The sequence below is a fragment of the Medicago sativa genome, chromosome 4 (genome assembly GCF_051527215.1).
Source record: "Medicago sativa cultivar Bolivia chromosome 4, Bolivia_mono, whole genome shotgun sequence".
NCBI lineage: Eukaryota > Viridiplantae > Streptophyta > Magnoliopsida > Fabales > Fabaceae > Medicago > Medicago sativa.
The window spans coordinates 34435863-34459416 of NC_140752.1; the positions used below are offsets into that span (position 1 = coordinate 34435863).

Sequence of the window (23554 nt, forward strand, 5' to 3'; positions counted from 1 at the left end):
CCATGCACCCGTACCCGCCCCCGCCTCCGTCCCCAAACCATATCAGGGGTAAAAATTGAACACCCAACCCCGCCCTCAACTCCCGGCTCCGCCCCCACCCCCACCCGCGAAAACTTTATTTTTTATAAAATATTTAAAAAATGCATATTTTTTCATTTTTTTCATAGCAACAAAAACACAATAATTATATTAATAATTATTTATCTAATAAACTTTTTTCAAAAGAGCAAAATAATTATAATATATATGTTTCTAAAGAGTAATATTATATTAAAATAGGTTGGTACCTATGGAAATAAGATTATAAAATTTAAGAAAGAAAGTTTTAAAAAACGGGTGCGGGGCGGGGGTGGGTGCGGGGCGGGAGTAAGCATACCCCGCACCCGCCCCCGTACTAAAACTCCAACTTTCCCCCACACCCATACCCGCACCCGGTTAAATCGGCTTTTCCCCATTAAATTCCGGGCGGGGGCGGCCGGGTCTTGCGGGGGCGGGGTTTGTTGCCATGTCTACCAATACGCCTTACAAAGAAATTAAAAAAGAAAAACGACTTCCAAACAATACGTAACTTTAGTTTTTTAAATTATAGCAACAACAATTCTAAAACATAGCCAATGATCATAATTTTTGAAAAACTTCACGATACACAACATTTTTGGTTTCCTTGCAAACATTATTATCTTCATCCAAGATGAGCAGCTTCAAACCTTTTCTAGAAGTAACTCGAGAGACAACGACATAGAGTTGTCCATGCGTGAACACGGGCTTAGGAAGATAAACTCCCACTCGAGATAAAGATTGACCCCGACTTTTATTTATTGTCATCGCAAAACAAAGCGTCAATGAAAATTGCATGCGTCTGAATTTGAAGGGTAGTTCTGGATCACTCGGAATAAGATTCATCATGGGAATGAATACCCTGGTACCTGCCCTTTCTCCTGTAATTACAGTAGCAACTACCGTGCTCTTCCCTAGATGTGTAACTGTCAGCCTCGTACCATTACACAGTCCATTGGCCTGATCGATGTTTCTCATCAGCATAGCCGGACATCCCACCCTTAGTTTCAACCGGTGATTTGGAATTCCAGAGCTCTTAATGCCATTAAGAAATTCTGTTGTGAAATACTCGCTTTGGACATCATAATTTTCACACGATCGACAAACATAATCAGAGCTTAAATACTCTTTCTCTTCACTTGGAATCAGCGACACCATATATTCGTTAACATGCTCAACTGAATCAAGCGTTGGTGCGAGTATTCCCCTTTCTTGGAAAAATAGTTGGTCACCAATGTTATCATTCAAATCAGGATACACAAAGTTTATAATTAACATCAACGGATTTGTTGTGTCCGATATGAGCAAATATTCAGGAATTTCTACCTTCATTTCACCATTCTCATCCGAAGCGTCATTGTCGTCTCCAGTTGAGAGTATCCACTTGCCAAAATTAGGAATTTCTTCCTGCTCTGCATGCTTTGCAGGTACCAAAGATGCACCCAATCTCATATTAACAGTAAGCCTCAACAAATTACAATAAGCCCATATCTTTGATGAATTGATTGAGGCATCAACAATATCCTGCCTCGTTCCTTTTCGGACAACAGAGAATATCTGCCTGAAATCACCACCTAAAACTACTGTCATTCCACCAAAAGGTCTAAACTCGTTTAGGGGATCATTCTTGGACATCACACATTGATCGGTCAACTGCCTCAAAGCACCATCGGTGCATCATTGGAGTCTCATCCCAAATTATCAACTTTGCAGCGCACACCAGGTCGGCCCTAGGACTATCCTTTTCCATCGTAAGCAATGACGCCTCATTAATCTCAATAGCAATTGTCATCGTCGAGTGCGCGGTTCTTCCACCTGGTAATAGAAAAGCCGCTATACCGCTGGATGCAACATTCAATACAATTAACCCCTTCGATCTAACAGCATCTGACAATGTTTTCCATATAAAGGTTTTTCCAGTACCACCGTAACCATATAAGAAAAAGAAACCACCGTCGTCAGAACCAACGAACTCCATGATCTTGTCATGCACACATCTTTGTTCATCAGTCAACATCAGCGTGTGTCTTATCCAGTTCATCTTTGTTGTCATTTAGCTCATTAACGATGAGCTTGTTTGTGAAAGTTGGCATGTCTGCTGCATTTGGCCTGGGAATAGATTTGAAGTCAATAAGAGAGCGTCCGTTTTCCTGAAGCAGCATTTCAATTTCAATCAAACACAGCTTCTTCAAGTCATCGTTACTGATACGTAGATCTTCATATTAAATGTAAAGTCCCGAAATTAATATTAACACCTTTGCATGCATATGTGTGCACGTTGAAGAGAAAGATAAAATATTAGCTTTATATGAGAATTCTTTATATTTAAACATATCAGCTTAAAAAATGTAGAAAATGTTGAATGGTATCGTAGAGTTAGTAACTCTTGGTTTGTTCTTTACTATAATTGTCTCGTCCATGTCATTTGCACCCTGATGCTAAACTCGTCATCCCAGAATTCCAAGCAGTATTTGACTTGTGTTGCTTCAAAAACAACAACAAAGGAGTACGCAAAGAGAAGTGCAGTGGAGATAACACTAACAAAGCATATCTCAGTGGAGACATGTTTTTACTTTGAAGTTTTATGTTACCTCTTAATGCATTTTAAGTGCAGCTTTTCCTTTTAAAGTTGCTTAATGACACGCCATTTGTTCTAATTCTCATCAATGACAATTGCAACATGTTCTGGCCTTAAAAAAATATATATCATTATGTCTTGAAACATGTCTATTTTCACTTCTGTCTTTGTCATAACAACTAAAAATGATAGTAAGAGAATATATGCAATGCAACAGAAAAAATGATATTAAAGTTACGACTCAATTCTTAATCGAAAAAAGCTTCTTTCAGCTTAACTCAAACTAAAAAAATAAGCTTATTTGTAAAGGATTTCCCAAGCCATTATCTAATTAACGCGAAAATAAATAGATATAGAAACTGCTACAAAAAGATGTCATGAATGCTCACTAATCTAGATAATGTGAAAAATTAATCAATTAGAGAACAATTTTGTGGCGTTGATAGTAGGTCATGCATTAACCTTATATTGTTTGCATTATTTGTGGGTGTGTTAGTGTCAGTTCTGCGTTGCTATTACGTGATGTAGCCGCTGGCTGGGAGGCTTTTGTGTGTGCATAATTGCTGTTGCGTCCGCTTGGCTTTTCTGTTTTTTAGTTGCAGGTATTTCAGCCTGTTGTAGTGCAGCTTTGCTGCTGTGCAGCTGCGATTTTTTAGAGGATCTTTGTGGGCATTAGGTTGTGAGACAGGGGTACTCTCGTGTAGGCAGCACCACGGTTTGTCATGGTACTTTGCTGGGTTTGGTCTTTGATTAAAGCAACCTAGTGTACACCTCGGCCTCATGATTATTGCACCCGACCCTTGTATATGAATTTACCATCCGCATATATCTCCCTTAGATCATACCCCTATTCAAGCCTTCAAAACACTCCCTACATTTACATTTAGGTTCCCTCGTAGAAAAATATTTTCTCCTAGTGGTATATTTAGAATTAAGCCTCCTAAATCATCCCAAGATTTACTTTTAAAGTTTTTTTTAACCCTGCCCAGGGTGCATAAGCACTAATGATATTAAAGATGTATTGTTCCACTATAACGTTTAGGAATATGATATGATCTTCTATCCTTTTCACATCTATAATATCCTTCTTTCATTCCTCATCAACAATAATGTCTACCCTATTTGTCGGTCTAACTTATAACACTAAAGACATATTGTTACACTATAAATTGTATAACTATGATATGATGTCCTATCCTCTTTACATAAACAACATCCTTCTTTGATTCCGTATTCACTATGATGTCTACCTCATTTCTCGTTCTAACTTTTAGTGTACCAATTCTAAAACCTTGAACTATCTAATTCTTTCGCCCTTTCATCCACCCACTTAATTTCATGATATTAAAGATGTACTGTTCCACTACACTTTTTAGGAATATGATCTCCTATCCTTTTCACATCTATAATATCCTTCTTTCATTCCTCACCAACAATAATGTCTACCCTATTTGTCTGTCTAGCTTGTAACACTAAAGACGTACTGTTACACTATAAATTGTATAGATATGATATGATGTCCTATCCTTTTTACATATACAATATCCTTCTTTGATTCTGTATTCATTATAATGTCTACCTCATTTCTCGATCTAACTTTGTTAGTGTACCAATTCTTAAACCTTGAACTATCTAATTTATTCTCCCTTTAATCCAACCACTTATTTTCCTATATGCACGTACAATAATCTTCCTTCTAGTCATAGCACCAACTATTTCAATATATTTTTCTATAAGAGTGTCTATATTCCATGTTCCAAAACTGATCATACTCTCTTGTACTAACTTCTTTATCCACACATCATTTTTAGAGGTCCATATTACACCTCAAAATGAATGTGATACAAATAACATACATTTTGCCCAAACCATGGGTCGTTTATGCGTATGATGGTTTACCGAAAATTATCATTGATAGTTGAAAGACCAATTTTAAAAGGCTATATTGTGGTAGCAAAATATTTGCATTGATTTTGCTAGGCTGTATTTTTATTCATTGTTTGAAAAATGGAATATGTTATTTAGTGTATCAATAATATTAATGGGATTTATACCATCTTCAATAATTTTTATTTTTAAACCAAAAGTGGGCAATTAGAGTATCACCTCACCAAAATATATTAAATAAAAAATATATACAATAGAAAAAGAGGAGAGACCAAACCAAAACTCTCAGAAATTTAAGAATCTAAAGTTTGATAAACCAAACTTGTTTCCAACAGAATACTCACTAATTTGGGCAGAGATGCTATTGCAGTTAGTATAATCATTAAGAGTCAGACCTAAATTTGCTAAAGCATGTAAGCAAAAATTTAATTCTCTATAAATATAAGAAAATATAACTTTCATAAGCATATATGTTCCAAATTTGTTAAACATTCATACAAACTTCTATAAATAGCTAGCATTTATCTTTATATATGTTTATATTTGGGTTTGTTAATTAAGATTTCTTTTGTCAAAAAAAAATTAAGATTTCTAAAACTTTTTTATATATACATTCAAAAAAAAACTTTTTTATATATGTTTAAAATTATATTTGTATAAAATTTGTTAAACACTAGTACGAACTTCTTATCGAAGTCAAATATCTCAAAATTCAATAATTTTTTATATACACTTAAAATTATGTTTGTATAAAATTTATTTAATAAAACACTGATAAAAATGTCTCAAGTAAGTCGAATATCTGTAAAGATTAAAACCAGTTTATATGTGATTAATGCATTAAAATCACGTGATTCTCCTTTATTTCTCCATTAAATATCTAAGGTATTTTATTAATGATATTAAATCGATTTAAACAAAATTAAATCATTTAAATAATGTGATTCTCATTACCTGTATAGGAGTAAAGTAGTCATTAAGGAGAATATCTTCATTAATATTAAAATGTGATTAATGATTTAAAATTTTTTTAAAATGTGATTCTCATTAACGATATATATATATATATATATATATATATATATATATATATATATATATATATATATATATATATATATATAAACACAGCCCTCTCATTAAGGAGAATATCTTCATTAATATTAAAATATGATTAATGATTTAGAAATTTTTTATTACATTAATATCATTTGTTTGTTTTATGGTCCTTTTGAATATTTGTATTTCTTCATCAGTTTGAAAACAAATCTTTATTGTTTGATGGTGAACAACGAAGACCATATATAGAACTTGAGATTCTTAAAATGCTTTTCCAAAGAATAAATATTTACAGCAACAACACAACACGATAAGAAAGTGATACACACCATATTATTGTAGTCAATATACATATGATTTACTAATAAATCCTTGAATGTCTACACATGACAATTGTCCACAAGTTCATTATGAATATTTCTAAAAAAAAAATAATCATTATAAGCAGTGGTAGATGTGAATCCTTTAGTTATTTTCGTTTTTTTATTAAAAAAATTGATAAAATCTGTCATTTATTATTCTTAATGATTATCGAAAAATAATAATTATTCTTGCTTTTTTTTTAGGCATTTTATACTTACTTGTATAAAACTTATAAATATTACCATGTATTGGACCATGTGAGATTGAATCCTTAATCCTTATTTGTAAATGATAAAAAGCGAATTACTCCTTTGATATTATACCAAAAATATAATATCTATTGAGTATATGTGTCTGCAATTAAATGCTCAAAAGATCTGCTCATAGCAATTATGTTTTGTCTTAAGCCAATAGCTTCTTTTGTTTAATGAGTCAATTGATTTTTGAAATTATTGTGAGACCATTATTGGTTAAATTTTACTTAGACTCAGGTCAAACTCCATACTATCATAGACCTTCCATAGAAACTGGAGGGTCAGCACAAAAAATCATTATCATTCAAAATTATTATTTGAGAGTTTAGATTATCGGAAATTAAGAAAGTAACTTTTTTTTACATATATTATTTCAAAAAACCTTTTTTTACATATATATAATTTGTTTTTTTTTATCATGATGGCCTACTATATTTATCTCTTTTTTTTAGGGATATTATATTCATCTTTTTAGGTGTAATATTTATCTGTATATTTAATTTTAGCAACATTGTTGTGGTAAAGGGATGAAGATAATAGGAAAAAAAAAAGTCATATATATGATACAACACTCATCAAAGAAATTAAATCAATAAAAAAGGATAGTGTCCACTCTAATTTCCTAATTACACAAAGCAAGTTAACAACAACTATCTATAATATTCAATATGATTTTAATCAATATTAAAATCATAACATAGTCGGTGAGCAAAAGAAACATTGCTATTTGAAATGTAAAATATGATCAACAATACAAATCGTAGCTCTAAAATTAAGTGCATGAATAGTTTTAAAAAAAAAAAGTAGTCATCGTGTGCATCATATTTCATCAAATTCGTTTTTCGAGATCCACATTTTGAACACCTAAAGAGAAGGTGAAATAGGTTTCCATATGCTGAATTTTCATATGTTCAACTGAAATAAAGAAAATTAGAGTGAAATAAGTTTAATTATTGTACCCGTGGAAAATATAAAAAATAGAATCAATTTTTGGAGACAGATCTATGAAAATAAGAAAAAAATCAATACATTGAAAGATGGATTTCGAAAACTATTTTAAAATTCTTGTATGAAATTAGAGATGATCTGAAAAATGGTGTGGAAAACATGAGCTTCAAAAGCAATATTTATAGCCAAAAAACACCAAATAACCACAAAAATTATTCCATTGATTAATGGATGCAATAATTGGGAATAAATTATACATTAATTTTTTAAACAAACTCATATACATACTCATGATATATTAGTCTTTTAATTTGAAATAATCAAAGTCACAATTTTTTTTATTATCACAATATATTGATTGCGAAAAACGAAAAACATATAATAAAGATTTTTTATTTACGTATCGCTTTTTTAACCCTGTGTCGATCTAGACTTAATCTTATAATTTAAATGTGTTAAAAAATCAAATGAATAATTATTTAATTAAATATGTACCATTTTTTTTTTAAGAATGCACAATTATTTTTTATAAAGCGCATATTTTTTTTCCACATCAAGAGTACACAATAAAAACAAATTATTTTTTTATAAAAATATATAAATACTTGTAAAAACAAAGTAGAGTCTTGGAATAACGTATGTTCCATGATTTATGTTTTTTTTTTTTGAGAGAGTGATTTATGCTTTTTTGTTAAGACTTTTTTTACTATAGCCATATTTACGGTTGTTTTTTTTAACTAAAATTGAAATCAATCTTTATGCAATTAATTATCATCAAAATCTTAATCAATTATTATTAACGCCCAGAAAATGTCATTTTTTTTTTAAATTTAAATGTGTATGAAATATAAATTTCTAATATCAAAATAAAAACATTATTTTTTCATACTGAACACTTTTTTTAAAAAAAAAATCTTGGAAAATATAATAGAGTGGGGATTTTTTTTTTAAGAATAAAAATAGAAGTTTAAATACTCCTCCAAAATTTTCGGTTCATTAGAGTAATTTCATATGTAAATTTTCGGCTGTCATTCTGGTACATTAAATACTCCTCCGAATTTTAGCAAATAACATTTTGATGTGTATATGAAATAAAATATTAAATGCACCTTTCAATATAAGGTTGTCACGTGTACTATCAAAGTAAAACGTGTGAATTGAAATTCTTATGAATGAAAATAAAAACTAATATAAAATAATAAAAAATAATGATTTGAAAAATCAAATTATATTTGAACCGTGTTAATAACAAAATGTAGAGATACACATATGTAATATTTTTTTGCATTATTCCTGCGATATTTTTTTTAATAGAAGAGATACACATTGATTGAATGATGTTGGGAATTTTTTTAATAACATTGCCAATTTATTGATATAATCTCGTTTAGCCATTGTGATTTTAGAGGAAAGGTGTTGAAATAATTTTTTTTATCTATTAAGCAATTCCGATTTTTTTTTTGGTTTAAGGCTTATTTTTTTTAGAGCATGTCCACTAAATAGAATCAACTGAAATCATATTTTGATATTCTCTCTAATGATACGTTTTCAATTCAAATTAAATACCTCCAATTCCAATCTTTTTCTGTCCTAAAATAAAGTATCCGATTTTCTTTTTCTTTCATAAAACAAACATTGAACAATTGAACGAAATTCATTAAAAAAATTTTGGTGAAATCTGTTCAACGGTTTTTGCGATTTTAGAGGAAAGGTCTTGAAATATTATTTTTGTTAGCTATTAAGCAATTCCTAATTTTTTTTTTTTGGTTTAAGGCTTACTTTATTTTTTTAGGGAAGGTTCAACGTTTATTTTAGCAAGACCATTAAATAGAATCAATTTATATTATTGCCAAAAAAAGAGGAATCAATTTACGTTAAAAAAAAAAAAGAGGAACCAATTTAATAGCATTTAATATTTTTCTTTTTGTATTTCAACCAAAATTAAATTACATGATTCTACCAAAAATAGAAATATCTAATAAGAAAAACATGGGGTTTACGTCCTCTTTTTTTTTCGGTAAACGGCGTTTTATTAAAAAATTTAATTGTGGTGGAATTTATCCTTTGACAAAAATAACGTATACTTTTTAGTCTAGTAAATATTTGTATCATACATGACCTTAACAAAATAACCAAATATTATTTTTTTGGGTACCAAGTAAAATGTATCTAGTTAAATTATATAACAAATTAATGGTTACTACCAAATCTAATTAAATTATTTTAAAAAGTTACACTTTTATCAAATCATTTTTTTTACCAATCAAATCATTTTTTTATTATTTGACATATATCAATTATTTCATCTCTTTGATATTTAAATAATTATTTCATTAATCGTATTTTAATTAGATATTACTTGTTTTATTTTAATATTTGAATTCAAATATATTAATTTAAATTATTTGATTATTCAAAAAAAGCATATTAGAATTTGAAATTGTAAAACTTCCTTTTGTATTTGTATTTCTAAAATACGAAACGTTTAGCAGAAAGAAAAAACATTTAATTATTTTTACAAATATAAAGCATACGTTTTCACAAAATAAATCAACAATAGTCCCTGAATATGAAAAAAGTCGTCACTTTAGTCCCTGAATGCAGATAAATTGCAAAATAGTCCCTGAATGTAGACTCTGTTAGTCAATTTAGTCCATGAATGCAGACTTCGTTAGTCAATTTAGTCCCTGAATGTAGACTCCATTAGTCACTTTAGTCCCTGAAATTGACCAACAGAGTATACATTCAAGGATTGTTTTGCAATTTTTCTGCATTCAGGGACTAAAGTGACTACTCATTTCCGATTCAGGGACTAAATGACTAATTCCCCACAAAAAATTATACCTCAAATTACTGCTCCCTCAGTCCCATGTAAAGTGACAGAGTTGACCTTTTCACACATAGCAATTCATAATTTTGATCTTAAATAAATTTACTAATCGATTAGAAAAAATTATGAAAATTTGATATTTTAAAAATATTCATCGAAACGAATTCAACGACATCTTATATGATATTATTTATCTTTGTATATTAGTAGTAAAATACGGTCAAAGTATGTTAGATCAATAGTGCACATTTTCAAACAGATCATTTATTGTAGGATAGAGGGAGTGTATTTTAACTTTCTTAATAAGTGTGAATTGATGTTTTTTTCTTATAAATTGGGACGGAGGGAGTACAATTGTTTTACGTGAATATTAAAATATATGAGTTGTTATATTCGTTAATTAACTAATAATACATCATTTTTTTTCGAAAACACTAATAATACATCATTAGATGCATATGTAAAGTAATAGTTTTACAATGTCAATGTATAATAATTAAACTTGTATGTTTGCCTAGTCATTTGTATTGGTTTTAAGGTTGTTGGTGATTTCCAAAATAATGGAATCACTTTAGAACCAAAAGTTGTAACTCTTCATGAGAATCATTCATATACATTGGAACATTATTATTTATTGATAGATAATAAACCATGACATTGATTCAAATGTATATGGTTATAACATTTGGCAAAAGGGTGCTTAATGAACCATAGCATTGATTCAAGTGTATATGATCATAACCTTTGGCAAATGGGTGCTTAATGAATCATAGCATTGATTCAAGTCAAAAGGGTGTCTTCTCTCATGTTAAGAGTCATATAATGCACTATAAATGTTTGGCATTTGGCATTAGTTGGATACATAAGAAAAACAACACACAATTTTGTAGAGAATTTTGTTGCATTAACAACATAATTCTCCCTCATTCTCTTACTCTAAATCATCCATCAATTCTCTAATGCATGAGTGAATTGCTGGAACCATAAATCTGTAAAATACTGTTAGGAGATACGCTTGGTGTGGTTGTGCAATACACGTCAAGGAACTCATAGTATCCTGAAGGGGATTCGCCGATCATTCCTTATTGCATCCAATATACAGTTATTGGTGGGGGCGAATCAAACCTAAAGGTTAGTATGGCAACCCCATACGCTTTGAGTTTACATGCATAACAATTAAACTTTTCAGGTTTCAAGTGCAGCAGCCTCTTCCCAAACAATCAAGATATACAACAATCTTTGGAATTTATGTGCACACTTCATCGTATTCATCTTCATCATCTTCTTGATCAAGTTATTGCAGCAGACCCCCAACACAAGTTCCAACAATCTTTAGGTTCGATTTATGATTTACTTGTGATTAATGGCTGTAATTTTGGGAGAGATGAAAGCTTACATTTTCATCCATGACTACGGTGAACGGTAAACAAATTCCTTTTATGAACATATGTTATGGAAATTTATGGATAAATATTTCATATGTGATGTGTTTATGTTAAATTTACATGTGATTATAGATAATATATGCATGATAAATTTTGATATGTATGAAATTTATTGTTTGAAATATGTTTGATGTTAATTTGAACATGAGATAATGCGCATATAAGTGATTACCTATTATGAAATATTTGGTGTTCTAAATGTATGTGTATAGTATCTAAGCAAATATGAATATGTTAGATTTAACATGTGGTGACATATATACATGATTTAGAAATTGTTCAAGTATATGAATTTTGATGAGTATAGTAATATGTTAAGAATGTTTAAACACTATATTATTTATGAAAGTAGTGTAGATAAATTGTCAAAATATCAAGTGGTTGCTTTAATGATATTATTTACTTTGTGTAAGAAATTATTATCATTAATATTGTGTTGATATTATATGTACATGATAATATGAAAAGTAATGGTTAATTTCTTGTTTATCATGATATTAAAATAATTTGGGTATGTTTTGAATTATTATAAGTTGATATATGTTCATGGAAGAAAGTCATAGAGAATATTAATGATTTTGGTTCTTTGTTTATTTTTCTATGTGATTGTTTATTGAAATTTAGCATTGAACATATTTAAACATAAACATGAATTTAACACAATGAATTTATGATATATGTATTAGTTATAGGGAAAATAGTCACTTTAGTCCTTGAATAAGGAACAAATAGTCACAATAGTCACTCAATGTATCGAAATTTCAAAATTGTCCTTGATTGTGTATTTTGTTAGTCAAAATAGTCCTTGATATTAAAATATTTCGTTAATATTGTCATATTAGTCCTTCAATAGACTTACTTATTATCATATTAGTCCTTATACGTACTTACTTATTGTCATTTTAGTCCCTATATAAAAAGAGTTATTGTGAGTATTAAGGGATTATTTAAGCGTTAGGGACTATTTTGACTAACAAAGTGGACAATCAGGGACTATTTTAGAATTTTGATAAATTGAAGGACTATTATGACTACTTGCTACACATTCAGGGACCAAAGTGACTACTACCCCATTAGTTATATGATAACTAAAATCAAAATGTGTGTTATATTTAATTTATGTGGAGTATATGACTTACATGTTTAAACCCATCTTATGAAGTAAAATTTGGTTAAGACATTCTTTTATGATCAAGTTTTATTTTGCTATGTATGTTTAATGCATTCAATGTATGATATATCTTGGCCAGATATAAAATAAAAGTTGAAGTTTGAATTGAAATGCATGTTAAATAAATTAATAGCAAAGGTGTAATGATATAAAAGTTTGTCTATTATTACAATATACTCAATTGACAAAAGTGTGATGGTTTGATGATAGTTGATGAATATTATCAAGAGTATATAAGTTGATCCATAGACATGGCTATGAGAATACAAAATCTATGTGAAGAATTGAATATTCAAAGTTTATAAAAGTTAAAAGAAAATCTTGCAATTATTTGACGAAATGATTGACAAGGAATGATGTCTTTGGAAATGATGTTGAATACATTGAAGACATTATTAGGGATGTGGTACAAACCCAAATCTAATTGATCACCAATGGTGGAAACTCAACCCACACTTGAGTAGCATCAAGTCTTGAGTTCAATGGTGAAAGTACACTATTAGAGTGATTGAAGTATTTGACAATAGATACATCCCAAGGGGTAAAAGTACTTGGACCATAAGAAGAAAAAGGGTAGGATGAGGTTTTCCTCTTAATGGACATATAGCATACATTTGCTGGAATGCATACTTATGGGGCATTCCCGATATAGTCTACCTATGTGAGAATGAAGTTTGGCCGCTTCACGGAGTTCAAGGGTTTGACTCTTAAATTCTCATGAAAAGGGATATATAACACAAGGCCTTCTTAATGTGTCATCTTACAAGTCTCGTTATCAATGGTACCGAGATTCTATGTGTAAGTTATGCACACTTGTTCTAATGAATAGTTGGTTCAAAGCTTGCCTACCATACTATTTGGGAATGAGCGAAAACTTAACTTACTAAGTAATGGTTCAAATCGCGAGATACCATTATCTGAAGGCATGGAATTTCCGGATTAATGTGATTTAGTATTTTGAAAATGGTGGGGGATTGTTGGTGATTTTCAAAATAATGGAATCACTTTAGAACCAAAAGTTGTAACTCTTCATGGGAATCATTCATATACATTGGAACATTATTATTTATTGATAGATAATGAACCATGACATTGATTCAAATGTATATGGTTATAACATTTGGCAAAAGGGTGCTTAATGAACCATAGCATTGATTCAAGTGTATATGATCATAACCTTTGGCAAATGGGTGCTTAATGAATCATAGCATTGATTCAAGTCAAAAGGGTGTCTTCTCTCATGTTAAGAGTCATATAATGCACTATAAATGCTTGGCATTTGGGCATTAGTTGGATACATAAGAAAAACAACACACAATTTCGGACAGAATTTTGTTGCATTAACAACATAATTCTCCCTCATTCTCTTACTCTAAATCATCCATCAATTCTCTAATGCATGAGTGAATTGCTGAAACCATAAATCTGTAAAATACTTTTAGGAGATACGCTTGGTGTGGTTGTGCAATACACATCAAGGAACTCATAGTATCCTGAAGGGGATTCGCCGGTCATTCCTTATTGCATCCAATATACAGTTATTGGTGGGGGCGAATCAAACCTAAAGGTTAGTATGGCAACCCCATACGCTTTGAGTTTACATGCATAACAATTAAACTTTTCAGGTTTCAAGTGCAGCAGCCTCTTCCCAAACAATCAAGATATACAACAATCTTTGGAATTTATGTGCACACTTCATCGTATTCATCTTCATCATCTTCTTGTTCAAGTTATTGCAGTAGACCCCCAACACAAGTTCCAACAAAGGTAAGAAAAAAATCCATAAAAAATTATAAAGTACATGCGGTTCAATTTGGATAATGCATTTAGAAAAACTGAAATGATCCGCGACCCAACTAAATTTGGGTTTATTTACACCGATTTTGGATATTCGAAATGAAATCCTTGTTTATTAATTTTGTTAAGTCTGCAGCAACTTAACCTAATTTTTTCCCTCCACTAATCCCTTATTAGATTTGAAACAACTCAATCCTAAAATTTTGGCTCTAAATCCTTATTTATCCTTTTATCCTTATTTATTAATTTTGTTAAGTCTGCAGCAACTTAACCTAATATTTTCCCTCTAATTTTCTGTATTAGGTTAGCAGTAATTTAACCTAACAAATTCCATCTAAAAAAATGTATCGCACTAATTTCATTCTTATCCTCTTGCCTTTTTTTTTGACAATATTTTGTACACTTATTTAAAACTAAAAAAATGCATCGTTCCTATCCTCTTGCCTTTTTTTTTTTGACAATATTTAATGTATCGCACTAATTTCATTCTCATCCTCTTGCCTTTTTTTTACAATATTTTGTACACTTATTTAAAACTAAAAAATGCATCGTTCCTATCATCTTGCCTTTTTTTTTGACAATATTTTGTACACTTATTTAAAACTAAAAAAATGCATCGTTCCTATCCTGTTGCCTTTTTTTTGACAATATTTTGTACACTTATTTAATACGTTTACAAATAGAATACCCTAATTTCCATGCAAACTCGGCTACCCTAATTTCCATTTATCCTGATTTATTAATTTTATTAGGTCTGCAACAACTTAACCTAATAATTTCCCTCTAAAATGCTGCATTAGGTTAGCCACAATTTAACGTAACAAATTCCGTCTAAAATGCAGCAATCCCTAATATTTCTCCTAACTGATGACCTATTCATTTCTATCCTATTGTATCATCGTTTGTATATATCTATTGTTTTTTTGTAGACTTTTTTTTTTGACAAGTTGTTGTACACTTATTTAATACGTTTACAAACAGAATACCCTAATTTCCATGCAAACTCGGCTACCCTAATTTCCATGCAAACTCGTCTATATATAGCAAACCCTAAACTGTGTTTCTCTAAAAAAAACGTAAACCGTGGTAAATTACACAGATAGCAGAATAATCATAATTACACAGACAACTAAACCTAGAAAATTCCCTCCAAATGATCCAAATTAATTGCTAAGTGCTAACCCTAATTATGTATTTTCTACCAACACTTCTTCAATTTGAAATTCAAAAAATTTTGTTAGGAACCATGAACTGCATTAAATTACATCTATTGCTATACCCTTTGAAAAATACACAGCTCTTCAACCGAGCACACTTCTTCAAAATAATTAATACATTTTATAAGATCTCTTCTATTATTAAATTCTAGGGTTAATTATGTTTCTAGTCCCTATAAAATAGCGACCTTGTAAGTTTAGTCCCTACTTAATTTTAATAGCATTTTTAGTCCCTATAAAAAAAAATTTACTTATAATTTTAGTCCCTGCTAAAACAAAGTTTGATTAATTATCCTTAAACTCTTAAATTTTTGAACGATTTTTTTGAGACAAGATTAGAACACTATGAAAGGTTCGTTTACTAAAATTTAGAATTTTCTGACATGAAATGAATTAAATATGAATTTTTTAAAACGACAAAAGTTAAAGATAAAAAGTAATAAAATCTGGATGTAGAAATCAAATTTTGCGATAACTTTTTGCGGACGAACTTTTAGTAATGTTCTAAACATGTCTGCAAAAAATTGTTCAAAAATTTAAGAATTTAAGCATAAATTAAACAAATTTGAATTGAGTAGGGACTAATACACAGTGCAGAAAAACAAAATTAGGGATTAAAAATGCTATTAAAATTAAGTAGGGACTAAACTTACAAGGTCACTATTTTATAGGGACTAGAAACATAATTAACCCTAAATTCTATGATATATGCAGATATGATATGTATTTGGTTGGAAAAATATATTATTACTTTTAGTAAATATCAAAGTGGAATTATTCTTTTTAGGGTTGTATGTGTAGTTTAGAAATTCTATTAATTGAAGTGACTTTGTTTTTCATGTTAGTAGAAATTTAAAACAATTATTATATGTCAATTTTTTGTTTAACTATAAAAGTAATAAATAAAATTGGCCCGTGCAACAATATAATATTGTATTCTTTTTATCTTTTTTCTTTATAATTTTAAAAAAAAATGAGAAGATAATGCCCCAATAATATATTGTGATAAAATAAAATAACAATCTTTAATTGATTAGTTTTTCAAAACTAAAATGTAAAATTTGATAAGATTCAAGTGTCATTGAAGGACATAGTAAGACAAATTTGATTGTAATATTGTATCTCTAATAATCTAATTTACATTTATTTATTGATCGATCCATGATCTTACGGATTAAAGATTATTCATTGGTTTCTATTATAGTCGAGAAGACCCGTGCGTCGCACGAGTCAAAAGTCTAGTTCTAATTATTTCAAGTTTAAATGCAATTTTGATCCTCTTATTTTCAAAAATATGAAATTTTGTCCTCTGTTTTAACAATTACTTTTTTGCTCCCTCTATTTAACTATATTTTTTTAAAGTTTTGCCTCACATATAATTTTTAGGTCATTTCTTATTATATGGAACAAAAAGCGAGAATGATAATCAAATTTAACTAAATTATTAAGGTCTACACTATAAATTATAATATAAATATATCTAATTAATAATTGTTAAACTAGATGTTATGATCAGAGTTCGAATTCGGGATTCTCGCTTATGTATGTGAGTTTTTAACTGAATATTTTCACTGTCTTTCTACAAAAAAAAAAAATTAATAATACTTTACTTTTATAAATCAACAAATTGCAGAACGAGAACTCAAATTCAGTGAAAAAACAAAAATGACAAACCCCAATTTTCTCATTTGGTGTTAGAAGCAACGGTCACATTCTCATACAAGGAATCATGAGCTTTGATTTTCTTCTCAATTCGTTGATTTTCATTGACATTGAAAATGCAAAAATCATTCAATATATGTAAAATATGAAAAATTGTAGAGAACAATTATAATGTATATTTATACTTTTAAAAATAAATTTTTGAGTCTTATACATATAGAGAGAGAAAGAGACACATACATTTTTATTTATTTTAATAAAATTATATGATGCCCACACCGCTTAAAACACAAGGTACAAAAACATTGAAAAAAAGAGTCTATCATAATTGTTTTTCTAGTTAATGTTATTTCTTAGGTTGCCCTTCCAGCAATTTACTTATAGCTCTCCTTCTTATATGATGAATGAACGAGATGATTCAAAGTAATCTATTCGTCTATCAATTTTAAGCGGAAATTACACCGAACTTCTTAAATTATTTATACTAGACCATCGACCCGTGCTAACGCACGGGTCATATGGAAGGTAATATTTGACGGTAATAGATAACAAAATAGTTTAGATGACACGAAAGTAAACATTTTACTTGAATCGAAAAAATAGTATAATTCAATTCATAAAATAAGTAATAAAAGGAAAGACGACACGTTTGAAGTACACAACAGTCAACAATTAGAACCAAGGGAAGCAGATAATGAAATAAACATGTCGACACCTTCTAAACTAAAACAAACAAAATACATAAGCTCTTTGACAAACCAGCAGCATAAGGAGTAGCACAAAAGGTGATAGCACAGACCAGCCATCCAAAATATCAAAAGTAAGCAGCAAATCATTTTAATTTGCTTGAGAAATAAGAGCATCGGTATTTCCTACCTAATTAAATAGTCATGAAGAGTTCTAATCTCAATAGACAATATCTCCATATATAAGCAACTGTCAAACACCTTTACATTTACTTCATACTTCCGAAACAAAATTGCATCATTCCATCTTTTGTAGCAGCCAATTTTCATACATAATTTCACAAATACAAATCAGACAACACAATATAAAACCTTTAATTGTCGAGTGTGGTTTATCTTATCCCAGTTAGGTATAAATGATTCTAACTCGTACGAATATTGTTTTCCATTCCAGTCAGATTCTAACGGGGCCATTGGCAACCTTCTGAAGCATAAATGGAAAAACAGGCAGTGAAGCATTTACAAAAAAACATTTAAAAAAAGGTAATATCCCAAGTCACTTTTTTTACGGATTATGGCTCAGAAAACCATCAAAGTAAAGGGCGGTATAGTTTCTGGTTTACACTTATTAAAATAATAACTCACCTTTAATTTCCTCCTGATATGCCTTCAATCTCATTTACTGATAACTACACAAATAAAAGTCCAATTTTTCAGTTTCGTCATATAATAAAAGCAAGGCTTTTTATTTTTCGGAAATAGATCAGAACAAAGAACAAAAAGTACCTTATCAGTTGGGATGGGTTTTCAAATTCCAATGATGAATTCGATCTGAAATATTAAGTAGCATACATAACTCAACCATGAGAAATATAGTTTTGCAAAGAGCATGAATAGCCTATAAAATATACACACGACATACATAACTCAACCATGAGAAATATGAAAACATGAAGAACAGAAAGTTCACATGACATTTTCATATAGCAGAGCAGACTGTCCCCTATTTTGTTCTATTGTGTAGGTAAGGCATTGCAACAGTTTGATATTCATAAGACATTTTTTTAGAAATGTTTAATCATACCTGCACAAAACATCGTTCGTATCTTGCAACAGTTTGATATTCACATAAAGTGAAAGACAAACAAAGTATCATTGAATGGTAACATATATAGACAACCATATAAACACAACTGAAGTGAGTTTCAAACGATTTAAGTAGGAAATAGGTTACACACCAGAGCTTTTGTTCCATGTGTAGTTCCAAAAATAGGGTCTGAAGCTTCGGGAAGCATAATAGGTCTTTCCAAAGGTGTAGCACCTTTTACAACAGGGTGGTCCAATAATTCACTCGCTGAAGGGTGAACACGTGGATTACGTTGTAGACATATTCTAACAAAATCGTTTCCTTCATTTGAGAGATGATCTGGAATTGTTGGGAGCTCCTTGTTGTTTACCAATTTTTAACATGGCAGCAGCCTGTTAGAGAAACATGTAAATATACCAAGCAGTAAGAAGAAATAACTTAAAATTGACATATTAATGGATAACTTAGTAGCAAAAAAAAAAAAAACATTGGCTCACATTATCGCCAATTTGTTAAGATATGGAAAAATCATACAATAAAAAACACATCAACATAAACTTCTGTTTTGTTATTTTAGAGATTAAACATCTAACGCAGCAATTTCAAAGGAAAGAAACCGAAAATGTCAACATAATATATCAATTTGAAGGAAAACATGAACATAAACCAATTGTGATGAAGAAGGGGCAATGCCTAAACAGATCAAGATAATTGAAAACACAACATAGATTTCAGGAAGGTGGAATACTAACTTGAACAGATTGCTTTTTCAGACTTCTAATATGTTAAGTTATTTGATCATGTGTGAACAATTCAATCAAGGAAACATCATCATTTACTTGATCGGCATCTGTCCCCTCCTGGTTGAATTCAATCCCATCTTGTTTGTGCTCTATATCGCCACTAAACACTTGACCACTAAACACAAAGAACACCAACTGAAAAACACAAATGCAGTCACCACGACACATACTTAATCAAAATGGGATTGGAAACAAACGTAATAAGCAAATAAACTATATTGATTTAAAAATTACCAGAAGTAGCAAATAGAAGCAGTGATCAATATGGTTAAGCTTAAGTATTAAAAGAAGCTCATTGATGTATGAACTGTGGCAAATGAGAAGTAAGTGGTCTCAGAATATTATTTGACCAATCAAATGTGATCCAAATGCTACCAAATTAAATACTATGCATCCCAACATACTTTTACACTTATACACAATTTTAGATTTGAAAGAAACATCACAAAATTTTTAGATAGAGTTATTAGTCTAATGAATTTTAAAAAGTAAAAATGGCAGAACTAAGAATCCCTCAAGTTCTCATTGTTATCGAGAGAATATATAATATGTTAGTACATAAATTTTAAAAAGTTCTCATCCTGCCAATTTGGAATGTGTAGCCTTCTGCCTCATAATATGTAGCAGATTTTTTACCTTCAACAAAATCGTTCTAGTTTTATGTTTTCATCTTGTACAGATAAAATATACTACCCAGTAGAATCATGTCATCATATGTTCAATATATAAATATTAGATGGAATCAATTCACTATCTTCTACTAATTCACAATTCATATGGTTTAGTAATTTCAAAAATTAATGTTTGTATCATATGCCCTCTTGCTGCTGTCATCAAGCTCACATAGCCAATTCACATGAAATCAATCAAACTTATCCAAAAGTCAAATTGTGACAGAAGAAAAGCATTATCATTCGTATATATGTGTGCTTTTAGCTACTTTTTAATTGGCACCTCAGCGAGCAATGTCACAACCATAAAAATCTCAATAGTAAAAATCTCAATAATAACTACTCACATAAACAATACCATAAAATAAAAATTTATAGCTTCTTCATTTTTACTTTACCTTCACAATTTGTGTTTAAGCATGTGTGATTTACCCTGTTCTTTGTATAATCGGCGTCATTTAATAATTGATGGCATATGGGAAGTAATCTTTACAATGGTTGTTTTGCTCGACTCTTTAGTCCTTGCAATTGAATCCTGCAAAAGTAACTAATTGAATTTCATAATCTATTCCATATAGAACTATTCCAAAAGATAATGCAAATTAAGAAGTTCAAAGGAAAAACAATTAAGAAAACAAAGACTTGGCTCGTGATAAACAGAGTTTATAAGGAAAAAGTAAAGTACCTTCAACCAAAAAGGATGAAAATTCAGACCAAAAATTGCCTTTTTGTTTTATTCTTATAACCCCAATTTGCTATACTTGGTTTAGCAACATAGGTTTTTTTTTTTGAAAGAGCAAAAAAGACATTCCATTAAAGTAATAGAAGCACAATATGTGCAAAAAACCAAACAGGACAACAAAAACAATTAATAAGTTCCAAATATGATATGCTAACACGCCCAACTAAAATAAATGAACTATCCTCCCCACAATACAAAGGAATACAAAGGAAGGCTGTGTCTCAGCAAATAACAGCAGAATTTCCAATCTGCCAAAGCAACCCCAAATTGCCAAACCAGAAAAGCTCTAAGAAAACTCAGATGCCATCAATTCTGATAACCTCCCCAACTAATAACTGAACCAAAAATCAGATACCAAAGACCTCCCTGAACTAAGCGAAACACATAAAAAGAACAGCAAAACAACCGGTCCCATCTCACAACAAAAAGAAGATGAACTCAAGCGATCCTGATAAAAGCCACGAAACAACTTTCTACCACAAACTGCAGACAACGCCTGCACCAAAAAACTCCAAAAAGAAGCCAAAAACCACAACTCAAACGGGAATCCACGAAGGAAATTGCAATTGAATGCTATTGCAGCTCAGCAAATACAATCATTCCTCCACCAAGCCAAAACACCGTCTTGGATTCAAGTACCATTGTGCAATACTAAAATTTGTATTTTTTTTATTTCAAATGGTAGATCAATGTTTGCTCTGCCTCATAAAAAGAGTAAATAAAAAATTAAAACAATCTAAATTGCTTTTATTTAGTTCAATCTAAATACAAAAACAATCAAAATCGAAAAAAAATTGAAAACAAAATCTTTGAATTGAAGAACACGTTTATTCAGTTCATTCTAATCACACAAACAATAAAAATCGAAAATAAAAAATTAAAAAAAATACATCTGAATTGAAGCTACACGAAGAACATGCATATTCAGTTCAATCTAAATGCATAAAAAATAAAAATTGACCAAAAAAGAATCTGTGAATTGAAGGAACCTGAATTATCGGAAGTGCACCAATCGAAATCGCTATCATCTTCGCCGGAGGCGGTGGTTCGCGACAGCAGTGAGGTATCAGAGATCCGAACTCGAATTGGATCGGTGAGGGATAGATGGAGCAGATTTCATGCAGAGAGAGAGAGAGAGAGAGACAGGAAGTGAAGAGAGAATATGGGATGGATAGATGGAGCGATAGTTTTTTTTTTCTTCTGAAAGAATAAAGGAACAATGGAAAGGAATAGGTTTGGAGGTGAAAACATGTGTTAGGGTTGGTTCAGGAACGATGGAAAGGAATAGGGCAATAGGGATAAAAGAGTAAATTTTAGCCCGGGTTTAGGTTAAAATTAGGGCAAACATTTGCTTATGGGTTAACTTTTATATATAGATTGATTGATGAACGAAGATTGGTAGACACTCTTAATATGTACACCCCTTTGTACCATTCTAAAAAAATTCAGTTAACCAAATATATGATCTAAGTGACCGCATTTTTTCTGTTGCGTGACCACTATTTAGAAGCTGAAATATGTGGTCACCCAACTAAAATGCGCGTGACCACTATTTTTCCACTTAGTTAACCAAATAAATTCTGGAAAAATAGTGGTCACACAACTAACAAAATGTGGTCACACTGACCATATATTTGGTTAACTTAAATTTTTTAGAGTAGTACAAAGGGGTGTACACATTAAAAGTATCTACCTATCATTGCTCTTATTTTTAACAGTGATGCTATATATAGCGAATTGTTTTGTCTAAAAAATTCACGAGCATGTATTTTTTGAGTTAAAAGGAAACTGCATGTCAAGTTGTTTTGACTAAATCCCGGAATTGGCGGATATCACCCAAGTAATGGTGATAATCGGTCAATCATGATTAGTCGTGAATAGTTCGCGAGAATATCCTTCGTTGGATGTAGCATTTTTGTATTTTTAAATATCGACGATAACCCTCTTCTAGTTTCCAAATTCCAACAAAACACTTACGAAATTAATTTTATTAGGTTTTTTCTAGATTACCTTATAAGAATGGTGGGTAATTTACCCACCAACCAATGAAAATGAGCGATTTATTGGTGTGGTCAAGATAATTCATGGAAACCATCTAAAAAGATGAATATTTATTGATTGAGATAAATTATCCACCATTTTTCTATGGATACCCTAGTTGTCACCATTTTATTAACATTCTGTGAGTTAATCATCTTTCGAAAAAATCTGTTAAAAAACTTTTTCGTAGATCCTAACTTTAACAAAGTTGAAAATATACTTTCTCCGGTCACATTTATAAACAAAAAATGACTTTT

At 30.2% G+C, this 23554-nt stretch overlaps 1 long non-coding RNA gene across 4 annotated transcripts; it reads right to left on the reverse strand.

Moving 5' to 3' along the window:
• Positions 1-18176: 18176 nt before the first annotated feature.
• On the reverse strand, positions 18177-22542 carry LOC146928972 (uncharacterized). 4 transcript variants are annotated; one of them, XR_015005909.1, is made up of 6 exons: positions 22247-22542; positions 19794-21050; positions 19193-19433; positions 18741-18785; positions 18600-18643; positions 18177-18438 (listed from the first exon to the last, which is right to left on the reverse strand). It is a non-coding gene; the product is annotated as an uncharacterized LOC146928972 (long non-coding RNA). The 4 variants fall into 4 exon arrangements; XR_015005910.1 differs by having other exon boundaries at positions 19794-20151; positions 20914-22542; XR_015005911.1 differs by having other exon boundaries at positions 19794-19979; positions 20079-22542.
• Between the last annotated feature and the right edge of the window lie 1012 nt (positions 22543-23554).